The 14609-nt window shown below is 41.4% G+C and overlaps 1 long non-coding RNA gene across 1 annotated transcript; it reads right to left on the bottom strand.

Annotated features, from left to right (window-relative positions):
• Positions 1 to 4147: 4147 nt before the first annotated feature.
• On the bottom strand, positions 4148 to 5620 carry LOC142106890 (uncharacterized). Its single transcript, XR_012679807.1, has 2 exons — positions 5455 to 5620; positions 4148 to 4867 (listed from the first exon to the last, which is right to left on the bottom strand). It is a non-coding gene; the product is annotated as an uncharacterized LOC142106890 (long non-coding RNA).
• Positions 5621 to 14609: the final 8989 nt, after the last annotated feature.

The following is a 14609-nucleotide window of genomic DNA, read 5'->3' as shown; positions in this document are numbered from 1 at the left end:
GTTTATTGTACAGCACAGATGGGACATATGTTTATTTTTATTATACCCAAACAGAACACAATGGCTTACGAAAGAGATGCTGACCTAATGAAGGATTTTATTGAGACCTACAGGGCTCACCCATGTTTGTGGAAAGCCAAATCCAAAGAGTATTCTAACAGAATGATGCGTAACATGGCGATGCAAAAGCTTGTAAAAGCATGTCTGCCATATCACCCTGGAGCAACTGTTGAATGGGCAAAAAGCAAGATCCAGAACCTTAGGACTGTGTATAAAATATAATTAAATAAAGTTGAAGCATGTGCCAAAGCTATGGTACTTTGATCTGTTACACTTTGTGAGGGACCAAGAAACACCACTACATCCACTAGCAGCATGCCCACAGACAGCAGTTCATCCACAGAGGTAGAGCAAGCATCTGATATACCTGCAAGTGGCACAGTAAGTACAGTACATTATGATGTTGCCATGTAACAGATTTATTCATGTTCAAACAATCAAAAGCACAATAACAATACATAACATGTATAAAAACAGTTGTCATAAGCAATCATTCTGCCATGGCACGAAACCATCACCGTTGAAATACATAAGGTATGCTTCCTGATTTAATTTTGCCAAAGTACTACTATTTTTAGAGTGTCCACAGTCTAATGGTGTCAAGCCCACTACCTACATGTCCTTGGCATTACTTTCCACATTGTCCTGGGTGGTACGTCCACTGTTGCTTTTATGCTGCAGAAAGTTATGCAGAACACAACAGGCCATCACTACTTTGTCGACTTTGTCCAAACGCAGGTTTATTGCAGATTGAAAAACTCGGAACCTGTTACTTAGAATCCCAAAGGCATTTTCAACTACACGCCGAGCACGTGACAGTCTGTAATTAAATATACGCCTTTCAATGCTCAGATTTCTTTGTGGGTATGGTTTTAAAACATTAACTCCGCGATGGAAGGTTAAGGGCATTGTTTTGTAGATTATTATGGAAGGTAGTATGCTCCAATGCACCTCCATCTGAGACTCTTCCATTTTTTCCAATGTCCACAAATAGGAATTCATAGTTCGCATCCACTATGGCCATTAAAATAATGCTAAAAAACCCTTTGTAATTATAGTAGAAAGATCCACTGTTTGATGGTGGCATAATTCAGACATATTTGCCATCAATGGCACCACCGCAATTTGGGAAATTCCATAGTCTTTCAAAGTCTTCTGCTATAACTTTCCAGTCTTCCTCTGTCGATGGAAACTGAAACATAACGATGTGTAAATAGTTTACATTTGAACATGCATGCAATTCCATTCCCTCATTCGTTTGCTCTTTTTCAGCCTGCACTACTGTCTGATGGGCTCTTGCTGGATGTTGAAGGCCAGGATGCTACAACAATTATTAGCACTGCACCTGAAAGCCAGGGAACAGCCAGGACGTGACCCAAGCTGGTACACTAGCAAAAAACAATCAGAAGCGAAAGAGACGCAGAATAAAGGAAATACAAGAAACTGATGCACTAGCAGAAAAGATGCTTGATTGCGATAACACTTTGATAGCAAAAACAAAGGTACAGGACACATTTGATTTCCTGGGAGCAACAATAGCTAGCAAAATGAGAAGTAGTAGCAAGGGCATACAAGATGAAATGGAGCGGCTGCTGTGCAACCTCATGTGTAGGGCAACCGCTGAAGATTTGTGGCCGGACACAGTTATTTCCCCATCTAACCACAGACACAAACAATCATACACATTTCACACAGCACAGTTGCAGCATGGTACCATGGGTGGACAAAGTGTAATGTCTCAACCTTGTATGACATCCACACCAATAGCATCAGGAAGGATGCCACATTACGCAGGGGACACATCTGGAATGGACACAAGCGAAATGTTGCACTACCAACAATTATAAACTGTTGCTCTGGTCCAAATAATTTATGCATTGCACGTTACAAGTTAGATGTATTTTTACAATGTTATATATGGTAATATGTATGTTAATAAACCGCTGTTTTTACAATAAATACTATTGCTTTTCACCAACCTTCATATACTGCTCACTGAGAACTTCGATGATAGCATCACAGGTGTCAGGTATTATCATGCCAAGAGCTTGAGGTGAAATAGCCGTGCTGTATTTAAGATCTGAAAGTGTTCTCCCTGTTGCCAATAATCTTAGTGTTGCCACCAGTCTTTGCTCTGGCGGTATGGGTCTCCTTAATTGGGTGTTCTCCCTCTGGATGAGAGGGGTTACTAGTTGGAGCAGTTCCTGAAAAGTTGAATCATTCATACGAAGAAAATTCCTAAAGTCATCTGGGTTGTTGTCCCGTATCTCCTGTAGCAGGGGCATATGAGAGAACATGTCTCTCCTCTTGAACCACTCTTTGCTCCAACAAGATCCATTATTTCTCCTTCTTTCTCTTTGGTTCCGTACCTGCAGTCTTCTTGCCACAGCAAGCAGGAAAAGTGCAGTTGCATGTTCTTGTACTACTGTAGCCATTGTAGGTTTACAAATAGGAATGAATGAACAGACAGTGCAGCCTTCTGTTTTTATGCTGTTTTGGGAGTTAACTATAGTGAAAGCTCTGCCCCTTTATGCTAATGTCTTTGGTATCTCGTTACATTTCCCGCAAATGTCGCTGCAGTGTGTACGAAATTAAAATCATTGCTCACGACAACATGGCTGTAAAAAGTCGCTAAAGGGACATCCGCTCTTCCCTTTATCGTCCTAAACAAGGCTAGTGTGTATGCAGTCCATGGACCGAGCGATCGGACCATCGATCGCATGTAAAATCGCTCGGCATAAAAAGTTGGTTGAAATTTCTGTAGTGTGTACTCAGCTTAACTTCCTCCAATCAACTGCCAACTGAGTTCTGCATACTCACTAACTGTCATGGTTCATGCCATCTCCTTCCCCCAAAGCATTTTATGAGTTGTAGCTCTCAACGGTGCATGCGTATTATGTCATATGGTACCGACAATGTGAATTAAGTGATACCACAGTTCCAGGGTATTACACATGCTTGAGCAAAATCTCCACATTGTCTAAAGTAAACATACTAAGGGCTAGATTTACTAACAGGCGTGTTTGTAAACCCGCCGACTTTCAGCGGGTTTGGCGGCGGTTTAGCCATCGCCTGATTTACTAAGGCTAAACCCGCCGTCCAAACGGCCAGAAATGATGCTTCTAAACCCGCCTCTGTATAAAGCGCCATGATGGTTTCAACAATGTTCAACATACAAACAGCCGGATTTACTATTAGGGGGTTTATAAAACCGCCGGAAAACCGCCATTCAATAGACCAAAATGAAAGCGCTGCTTGTGAGCAGCGAGATTGTTCAAACTGTGTGCTGTTCCAGGTATTTGGTCAATCAGAACAGAAGGAAAAGGGCCATTTCATGTACAAAGTTTTTTCCTTTGGGATCGTATATGTTAAAAGGCCAGTGTCTTGTAATTGCAGTGTTGTTTTGGTTTCTTTTTCTCTTGTGTTTTCCCACCATGCAATTTATTTACTGATTTCCACCCTTAACAGAGTGTAAAAGCAATTCTAATGTACTCAATAAAGAATGGGTTTCTGGCTGATGACTCCTCTGCTGCGTCCTCACACATCTGCACAGCACAAATTCAATGAGGCACATACCCACTAGTAGAGGTGTGTTATAGCGTACCTTGGTAAACTAGGTTCAGGTTACTAGAATAATCTGGTTGGGTGGCTATGTATGCACCTGAAAAGGGGTCTGATATTATCCTGGCTGGCTGTTTGATACATAATCTAGCAATACATCAACTTACCCCACCGATTATTGCAGTAGACAGTGAAGAAGAAGGGATCTGGTGATGTGCAGAGCACAGAGGGCGGAAGGGAGATTAGAGACCGTCTAATTACAAACTACTTTACGTGTAGTACATAGCATGATAAACATTTATTGCTCAAAAATGTGTTTTATGTGAGTGCAATTTTTTTTTTTATTTTAAATGTTTTGTCAATTGGAACCTTTAAAAAGAGGATAGTGTGTACTCCTCATGTGGTAAATATGAACATCCCTGGAATGTGACAGTCAGAGGTCAATGTTTAAGTGAAATTAGTGCATAGTTTTTAAAACATCAGTATACTCTTGTTTAATTAGCAGACAAGAAAGACTGACACCATAGAAATTTAACTGCATTTATTGCAGAACACAATAAATAATAACGTATAATGCTTACACAAACTTTTGAAAACATTAAGCAATAATAATTATTGCACTAGCGACGCCTTTTTGCAGGCATATCGCAATGCTTGGTGCCACTTTCTCCCCTCCCTCGGCCACCCCTGGTGCGAGCACCTCTCCTTGGAGGAGTACTCTGTACAGATCTGCTAGGCGTACTAGCGGTACTGGTGGTGGCTGAAGACATAGGTGCCGGTAAACGGGCTACAATTTCTGAATGTAGTTGCCCTGCCAGCCGGGTCACATTGGCATTCCCCTCACGTACTGTGGAATGTAAGGCCTCCACATCCCCAGTCATTTGGGCCAGCTGCACATTGGTTTGTTCTAAAGCAGTTGCCAGACGGTTGATTCCAGCAGGGAGTTGACTATTGGAGCGGTGTATCCGCCTCAACTGGGCCGCAATTTGGGACATGTGGCGAGTTTACCTGTCCATGAACATTGTTTGCTGCTGCTGGAATGCGCCAATAGACAGCGCCATTTCTCTGGCTGGGTCCATACTTTCAGGTGCAGGTTGGTGGTGTGATGGTTCAGCAGGGCCAGGTGAAACTTCCTGGAGGCCAGACACAGGGGCATCCACTGTTACCAGGGTGATGGTCGTTTGATCCTCTGGCTCAGGGGACATTTCCAGGGACTCCGCCTGAGGTGCCTGGTATGAAGAGGGCCCTGTGTATGAAAAATGACGGTAAGTATATAGTATATAATATGTTTGTATATTGCATTCTGAACACTGGATAGGAAAGAATATTTAGCAACTACAGATTCACAATGTTTGCATTCCTGATTTCTTGTCCTATGCTACCTGCTTAAGGATGCACTTATTATCCTTTTAATACCCATTATCATTTGGACTATGTATGGTTGAGGGGGATAAAAAAGCAAAGTCTTTTTAACCTACAAATTAGCATTAAGCATTTAGTCAGCCAAATGCTGCTAGACCGTGCTTTGGGGTAAACTACTACTATTTTAGTACTCCCTCTGTGTAGTACATGCTGGGTTATTTTGACTAAACTGCATGCTATAAAAAGTGGAGATGTTGCCTATAGCAACCAATCAGATTTTAGCTGTCATTTTGTTGAATGCAATAAATAAAGTAAAGGTATATTCTGATGGGTTTCTATAGGCAACATATCAGTTTAGTAAATGTAGCCCTAAGTTCTCATTGCAAACAATTAAAAAAAAACATTGACAGCAACATTTGCACAGAAAATCAATTAACTCCATTATTTCTCTCCTAAACATAAATCACTCACCTGCTTGCTCGTCTGTGCCCGAATCTCTCGCTGAAGGTGGAGGTGTAGGTCTGGGACTGGGAGTGAACTGCGGTCCTGCCGATTCTGGATGCAATAGAAAAAGCATACAATGTATTTGCAGCAAAAAACATGTTAAAAATATACTGTTTATTTCAAAAATGTGTTTGCGAATAAAAAAACAGAAGTCTTGTAAAAAAAAATCCTTTACAAACTAATAGAGTACAAAAAACACTTTTAAAAATAAAAACAAAAAGAAAAAAGCATTTAAAAAAGAAAAAAACATTTAAAAAAGAAAAAAGCATTTAAAACAGAAAAAAGAATTTAAAAAAGAAAAAAGCATTTAAAAAAGAAAAGGACATTTAAAATACTGTTAGGGTAAAAAAAACAAATAACTCACCAACTGCTTGGCCAAAAGAGGGCGAATCGGTGTCCTGCACATTTATGCCCTCTACAATTTCAGCCCGCATTATCTGGCACAGCTCCTCCTCGTATGTGGTGTACTCCATACGAAGTGGGGGGCCACCACCCGTGCGCCTTGTAGACCTCCTTTCCTGGGCCATTTTCTCTTTAAGCCTCCTCTTGATGTCTGAGAAGCGCTTGTGGCAGTGCGCCACTGTCCGCTTCAGTGGGCCACCGCGTTCACGGCATCACAGACACGCCCCCACAATTGGTGACGCTGCCTTAGAGGAGTCCGGGCTGCCAGGTTGCCTAGGATGACCTCGTAGCAGGGAATGATATTGTGCACCAACACACAATTCTCATCATGTGAGAAACGCACATTCCTCCCTGTCTTGGTCTTCCTGCCCTGTCCTGTCTCCTCAACCTCTCCCTCTCCCTCCTCTGACCCCTCAACCTCCATCTCCCTCTCCTCAGCCTGTTCTCCCCTCCTATCTCTGGACATAATGACAAATAAATGCCAAACACAGAAAGACTTACAAACACAAAGGACAAACTACACTAAATACAGACACACTCTCCACACAGGCACACACAAGTAACACAGACAAAGGACAAGTCAAATACAAAAAATACAAGACAGAAAATAAAAGAGAAAATAAATGTACAAAACAGAAAAATACCACAGGACTACTCACACTTCAATCAGATATCGCTCCACCAATCCACCAAACTCCAACTCTCACAAAGCACAAACCAACTAACTCCTCTCTCAAAACCCTATCAGAGAAAAAGTGTCAGGCCAGTGGTTTATATAGGGCTTGTGATGTCAAATCTCCTGAGTTTGAAAATAGCCAATAGTAACAGGCCAGGAGACAGGTGTAATTTTCAAAAAAAAACGCCTTTACACGAAAGCGCCGTCATTTAAAGCAAAAGCGCCATGTTCTATTCAAAGCTGCCGGCGGCTTTGAGCATTACATCCCGCCGTGACATCGCCGGCGGCTTCAAATTGAAGCTGAAATGCTCCCATTAGTAAATCCGGCTGTTTGCAATGCTTCAAGCCGCCATGCATCATGCCTGATAGTAAATTAATAGAGGAATCTTCTAAATTCCTTTGAAAATCACATTTGGACTGAAAGTATCTCTCTTCCAAATTCATGCTTGTCTGAAACCTTGCTCTCTATAACCTGTCACGATTTGCTTCCGCTTGTACTGCTGCACTGCATCTGTGTCACGGCTCTGAGGTTTTTTGCAGATTCCCTGCCTCTACTATCGAGGATGGTGGAGGCAGAATACAATGATATTCACAGGATAAGTTCACAGCTTACAAGCATCAAATAATAACACAGGAGAAAGTAGTAGTGCTGCAATGTAGTGTATTGAATGTTGGTACAACAGGAATAGATATAAATATATTGGCAGAGATGAATACACGGCAATTCGTAGTAATGCAGACACAATTCACATATGCTACTTCATAGTCGGTAACCCTTGGCAACAGCATGAGATGATATACAGTTCAACGCAGTGATGATAAACAAGAACACGAGGATCCAATAGAGAACCACACAGCAGATGAATGTGAATCACTGGTACAGCTTACACTCCAAACAGAGTAGTATATAGAACTTAGCTGATCCGAGAGTAGAGATGACTCAACATAGCAGGTGATACTGGAATCACTAATTCTTATTAAGTAAAGCAGTAAGCGTTAAGCATCACCCAAGGACTTAGATGAACACTGACACATGCAGTAGAATGTTGCCTAGAAGTAGCAGAGACGTGAGTAGAATCTGAATCATGCGTGGAACTACAGGTAGCAGGATTCATTGTAACTGCAATGGTAAGTTCGCTGTAGTATGGAGCAACTGAACAGAGACACGCAACTTGAGCCCAAGTACTAGCCACCGGCACAACAAGTAGTTCACAATAACAGTCCAGTAACCAGGTAAGAGCAGAGTAAGGATAACCCGTGTCAGACGTGGAACTACAGGTGACAGGTAACTTGATAGTAGCTCTAACAGCGAGATGCAGCGATCTTAGCCAGCCAGCAGTAAAGTTGAACCAATAGATAAGGAAGAAGGGGACAGAAATAATGGTTTGTAAGATGCACTAAGTACTCCACTCATTGTTTCTACATATTAGGGAATTCTTACATATAAAACTTAACTTTTATTGCTAAAATATACTAAAACAGCGAAATATATAACCAAAATGAAATAGAGTAATGAAATTGTTACTTAAAAGCTGGTCGTGTCTCATGTATCTCTCACAGATAGATCATATTGAGTAATTGATATTTTGTAACTCTTTATATAGTGTTGATCATAAGCCCGTTATGATATACAAGTTAACCCGTGCATGATACTCATGCATTCTAGTCAAATCAAGCTACTTAAGGTGTTAAAAAGGTTCTTGTCATGCATTTGGGCCTAGCCCAGGCCTCCTCAGGGGAAGAGCGTTACTTCCCGACGCAAGCGCCCTTTTTAACGTGGTTTTGTCCACATGTCACCACCTCATCATTTTTCTCCATCACCTCATCCTTCATCTTCATCGCCACATCCTTCATCAAGCTACTTAAGGTGTTAAAAACTCCCCACTGTCACCCCCTGCAACCACCAACCACTCCCAACTGTCACTTCTCCTTCAAGAAATATATAGGTCAGTGTATAACTCTACCCAGCAGGTGGCGCTGCAGCTTGGTTTTTTGTTTTTTTTCACACACGCCACTAGGCATTTATATAGTAGATGAACACAGTCCGGCTATTAGACGTGATGTACTTCAATTTAAACAAGCTTGTGGTGAGTCTATTGCTAATAATTAATGTAGATAGATTTTACGTATCAAATAGGTGTAGTCTTCTAAAGCAAGGTTTAACTGAGAAGACTTGGATCTGGGACTGGTGTGTCCCGATAATATCATAAGCATGTGGTTTAAAATAAAACCCAGAAGATCAGTTCTGAAATTAAGCCGAAGAAAGACACAACCGGAACTGCTGCCTTTAAATTATGAAGCACATATGTAGTAAATAAAGTAAAGTATATGCCACTGATATTATCCACAGTAATTCTTATGGATTAATTACTTTGCTTCAAAATTGGTTTCAGCGCTTTTAATATGCCTCCTGCTAGTTACGATGCATCGGCGTTACTTCCGTTATCAGTGCACAATATGTGACAAATATTATGCTATAAATTTTATATCTCTTACAAGGTATTAATGAGCCCTGATGCAATTATTTTCAATGCATATGTATATTTTTGTCCATATAGTGATGTAAAAATATATGTTCCTTCTTTAATTTTGTACACGATAATGGTGAGGATTGTATTATACGTTATCTGTTTTCATTGTGAATTGTTAATGAACCACAAAATGTTCACCCTAATAACCTGGCTGCCAGGAGGCAGACATTATATGGACTACATAGATTAGTGTATGATTGTCCGTGTCTGTTAGATTGAATTTTAAGCGCTGATTATCTCTAATGCTATTAATTACTTTTGTTTGTTCAAGTCAGCTTGCTAAATTCGTAAATTTAAAATTGCAAGATTTTAACCACTCATTAACCCCGATAGGACAATAGTGCACGTTATAGATGGATCTATTTTTATCCAACCCCGCAATCTATAATCTTTTGCGGTCTCTGTCTAAATTCCTAGGGTTGATAGTGTCAGTCTATTTTAAGGACTGTATTCATTATATTTATATTTTCTTATAGTAGATGAGACATGACCAGCGAAACCGACGCGCGTTTCGCTGGTATCTGCTTGTTCACGGCCAATAGATAAGGCACGGGTTTAGCAACAACTCACGATACTCGTTCAGCGTGCAGATGAATAGCGGAGAGAAGTTCCAGCTTGCAGGTGAACAGCGGTGGCAGGTGAACAGCGGTGAGGAGTTTGCAGCTTGTAGATGAACAGCGATAAGGAGTTACAACTTGCAGGTGAACAACAGTGAGGAGTTTGCAACTTGCAAATGAACAGCAGTTAGGAGTTTGCAGCTTGCAGATGAACAGCAGTAAGGAGTTTGCAGCTTGCAGGTGAACAGCGGTAAGGAGTTCAGTCCAGCGAGCAGGTAATGGACACACGGAAGGAGAGGTATACAGCCAGATCCAAATGCAATCAGAGTAACACGAAGAACAGGCAATGAGCCCATAACCTTGGGAGGTTTATATAGTGCTCCAGGACCAATGAGGTTCAGGAGGAGGTCCAGATCACAGTAGCCAGGAACACCTGTGAAAGTAATGTCTCTGAGGCAGAATTATGGTTCTTAAAGGGAAAGTCACAGCGCCGGCGCCTAACTATGGGACCGGCGTGTGACAATCTGCATGCTGCTTTGCATCGGCAATTCCTGCCTCTGGGACTATATTGGACCTTATTACTGTTTACCCTGCAGTACCTGTAAACCACCAGAGGTGCTGTTATCGTGCCTTTCTCTTCTCACTACCAGAGGTTAACTAGCTGCATTAAACTAATCATTTGCACCTGATTGCCTCCTATTTATGCCTGCCTCTCCCAGTTAACTGTGCTGGTCATTGTTGTTTTCGTTGCTGCTCCTCATTGTTGTGTTCTCCTGTTCTCTGGGACTCCTACAAGCTGCTGTCATCATCTCTGTATCTGATTTCTCTCCATTCTGCCAGTCCACCTGCACCAGTTGCATTCTTTGTTACCAGTTCTCAGCATCAACCAGAAATCCTTGTTTATTGTCTGCAATTCTCAGTTTGTATAATTTTCTGCATTCTCTAGGTCATACCTGTTCAAATAAATATATGTTTTCATGATATCCCTGGCTCCATAGCTGTCAGTTCCAGCTACCAGCATTGAAGTGTGACATAACCCTTTTATTGAAACCAGATCACAAAGAACTGCATGAAGAACTAAGCATTCCTAATTTAGGAACCTACTTAGCATGGTTGCCCTTCGGTTGTTTGGGGTTTGACTCAGGCTACTATTTTGCTGCCAGATCTGATTATTGCATTCCAAATAACTTTGGAAAACATTTCCCAGGGCAGGGAATGCTTTAGAGCAGTTCTGAGCCTTCCATTAGCATGGTCTCCATTTGTGTGCAACAAAGACTTTTGCATTTTTATCTACAGTAGAAATGGCAGATCTGTTGCTGGCTATAGCAGTGTGCTGGGGGAAAAAATGTTGTGTGTATGTTCCTTGCAGGATAACCCCACCCTTTCAAGCACCTGTTATGGCCTATAAATTGATTTGAGCAGCTTCCACTTTTGTATTTGTCTGAGAGGCATGTTGGTGTCAGTAGCTGAGAGGGGGTACTGGCACTGAATTGCTGTTTGGAGGCTTCTGGGGTACCTCTTTGGTAAGTTGGCTCTCAATTTAAAAACACATATGTATGGCCCAAATATATGGGACTCTCATTGTTTAGAGTAGGACCATCCTATTAGCAAAAGCGCCTTGGCGTGGCGGATGGCTTAAACATACATTTGCAAATGTGTGCAACAAAGACTTTTGCATTTTTATCTACAGTAGAAATGGCAGATCTGTTGCTGGCTATAGCAGTGTGCTGGGGGAAAAAATGTTGTGTGTATGTTCCTTTAATTATAAGACCCTCAGATTTACTAGTCTCAGGATAAAGCTTAGTAAAGCCAAATACAGATACCAAAAATACAACCCCAGCAATCTGTAGCCAACTAAAAAGAGTGAGAAAAGAAAACCAGGTCACCAATTTGCTCAGCAAAATAAGTATCTAGTTGTGATGAGATAGGCTTACATCGCCTCCCCGTCTGTTGGGGGAAGGACATAGTGGGATGTCCTTTTTACAGTTTATCTGGGTTTCTTTCTCACCGTCAGTAACTGTCACCTGCCACCAGACACTTGCCCACTGCAAATGCCAACTGCACAATAGTTGTAGGAGAATCTCGCTGCCACTACTAGGCTCCTTCATGTCTCTTGCCCACTGCAAATGCCAACTGCGCAATAGTTGTAGGAGAATCTTGCTGCCACCACTAGGCTCCTTCATGGCACTTAGAACCACTTACTTCTGAGTTGGTATAACTGCTATAGTGCCTGTTTGCTGTGGGTTGGCTGGTACCTCCTGACCGCTTACTATGAATCAGAACTGCTGGGTTGCAAGTAGAACATTGACACAGAGATATTGGGTTCAACACAGAACAGCCAGGTAACGGATTAGAGTGCAAGTTCTTATCTGTTGGTCACAGGATATAGCAGGCAATGGGCATCAGACAGAATCTTCAAGCAGTGATGTTTTTTTGCACAAGGGCATTTACACTCTAGTTAAAGGTACTAGTGATCTTCCAGAGGATCAGATGGTATATTACTACTATTGAAATACAAAATTCAGCTCTTATATAACACACATGTTGGCAGTGGGTAATCCAGCCCCCTGATACTACCTGTCACCAAAAGTCTGAGATATTACATTCAATGGTTTAGCATCAGGATGTAATATATTTTCTAAACTTGGATTTAATGCAAAATTTACATCAATCTGTGATTTCCTAAATTACTTGCTGTTAGGTTTCCTATTTCTCTAAGTCGAAAAGGTAACAAACCCTTGCTGTGTATTAAGGCTGAAAAGATGTGTTGGTGTACTTAAAATAGATCTTGTAGGGCGCTTCACTCAGGTATGCAGCCGTTTAAATACCCCAGAGTTACCACCAAAAACTCCACAATCAATACACAGTAATGCACAAATGGTACGTACACTGGCGCTTCCGTCTTTGACTCACAGAAAACCTCTACAACAGAGGAATGTGTCTCCTCAATCCTCTCGTCATACGAGGTACATGATAAGGAAAGAGACAAAGAAAAAACATGGCATAATAACGCACAACATCAAATAAAGTCCACCACCACTATGGGGTATATGTTGATCCTCAAAAATAGGTGATGTCAGTAAAACTTCCAATAAGCACCCGTGATTTCTTCAATTCTCTCCCCCTTAGGGTATATGCTTACATCAAAGGAAATCAATATGAGCCTGTAGGGTTATTCTCTGTTCCCTTAACAGTATAGCAGAATGTATTCTCTCTCACTCCACTCCAACACATGGACATAAGAAGAAAAAGAAACAAAGCAACCACAATGGTGCATTATCTCAAAATACATTTATTCTCCATAAAAGCAATCAATGGTTAAAGTCAATGGTGTAGCCCCGTACCAAGTGTAAAAAATGAAAGTGCATGTATGCATATAACCACTGCTGCAGCTCAGTTCCAATGTAAACAGCACTGTCACCTGTACACTCGATCACCGGCCGACGCGTTTCAACCCACAGTCCCGGGTCTTTTTCAAGGCATAACTCTCACAATCCAGGTCCAAGTTTAAATAGTCTTCATTTCCCCGCTAATCACGCAGAGGCGCTGACGGAGCGTTCACAGCGTGTCTCACTAAACGGACACGCCCTCCTCCAGACCGAGGTCTGGTTACAAATAACTTTATACATAACAAACATCTGAACATAACGATGTTAAAGTGAAATTCACATAATCTGTCCGCTCTCTGTTTAAACTGAGTTCTGAAGGACGGTGCCTCTATCAGCAGCGGACATCATGGCATGTAAGAATAACGATATCCCATGAAATAGAAATAAAGATAAAAATAGAATTAAAAAATCATGTTGTCAAAAACATAGCTGGCACATACAATTAAAAACGTCCTATACATGAGGTAACATAAAAATGCAACATGAAAATGCAAACATGTACAGAGCACGAAACTGCATCGGATGTTGAATAATAGCCTACATGTTGCATGAACATGGCCAGCCAAACACATGTAGCATGTGCAAACATGTGAGGCTGTATAATAAAAAAGCAGTATACGTGGTGAAACATAAAACACAAATAAAACAAAAAACACCTGTGTTGGACCCACATTACAAAAACGGGGGACTGCACCGCAGGTCAGACAAAAAGCCTACTCTCAACACATGGTAAGGACAACCTATCCCTTGAAACATCTAATGCTGTACATGGCTGTCAAATACAAGGTGTGTACACAATGTGTACAAAATCTTTTTGAAATCGTAGGTCAGATATGAGACCCCTGGTATGAAAGACATGACAAATACCCACATGTTTTGCAGGATATATAACACCAGATATGTGAAACATGGTAGATTTATAAAAACCATTTGATCTCAAACTCCGCATTATAACACAATATTATAACACAATATATATTAAACATGCATTATAACACAATATTTTAATTGCCCTCAGCTTAAGGCTTCACTTTAACTAAAATGCTCAGTGTTAATACCTTGACACAACTTATAACCTTTATTGTTAAATTCTTAACTATACTTAACTAAAATAACCACACGGACACAGTATGTATATTTGGTAAAGGGGTCGCAGTTTATTAATGACATTTTTTGAACTGTCATGGCGGCGAGAGCAACGCAGTCAGCTAACAACTAATCTTGAAACCAATACAGTTGTAAACCTCACTTACCACTGTTCCAAGACTTTACGAGTCCCAAGTCTTTACATTGGCCGGAGCTAAACTTGGCGTCAACGCTACTGCCCCCCTCTGGACTCACAATAACGCGCCCGCTCAAGGCGCGCAAAGGGACCCTCCGCCCAAGAGGACCAAGAGTCGGGTTGCTGCGAAAGGGTCAGCAACGTGCGGCCATTAAACGGTAGCACCTTCGATTAGTCACTGAGTGCACCGCTCTCCTACCCACCGCTGAAACCCTTTAACAGGTTATCAGCCCGCCATATGAACCCCTGACCACTGAAACTAACTGTCCATAAATCTGCAATATA

Source organism: Mixophyes fleayi, chromosome 1 (genome assembly GCF_038048845.1).
Source record: "Mixophyes fleayi isolate aMixFle1 chromosome 1, aMixFle1.hap1, whole genome shotgun sequence".
In the NCBI taxonomy this organism is placed as follows: domain Eukaryota; kingdom Metazoa; phylum Chordata; class Amphibia; order Anura; family Limnodynastidae; genus Mixophyes; species Mixophyes fleayi.
Note: the sequence above shows the minus strand (reverse complement) of the source record. Positions and strands in the feature narration are given on the sequence as shown.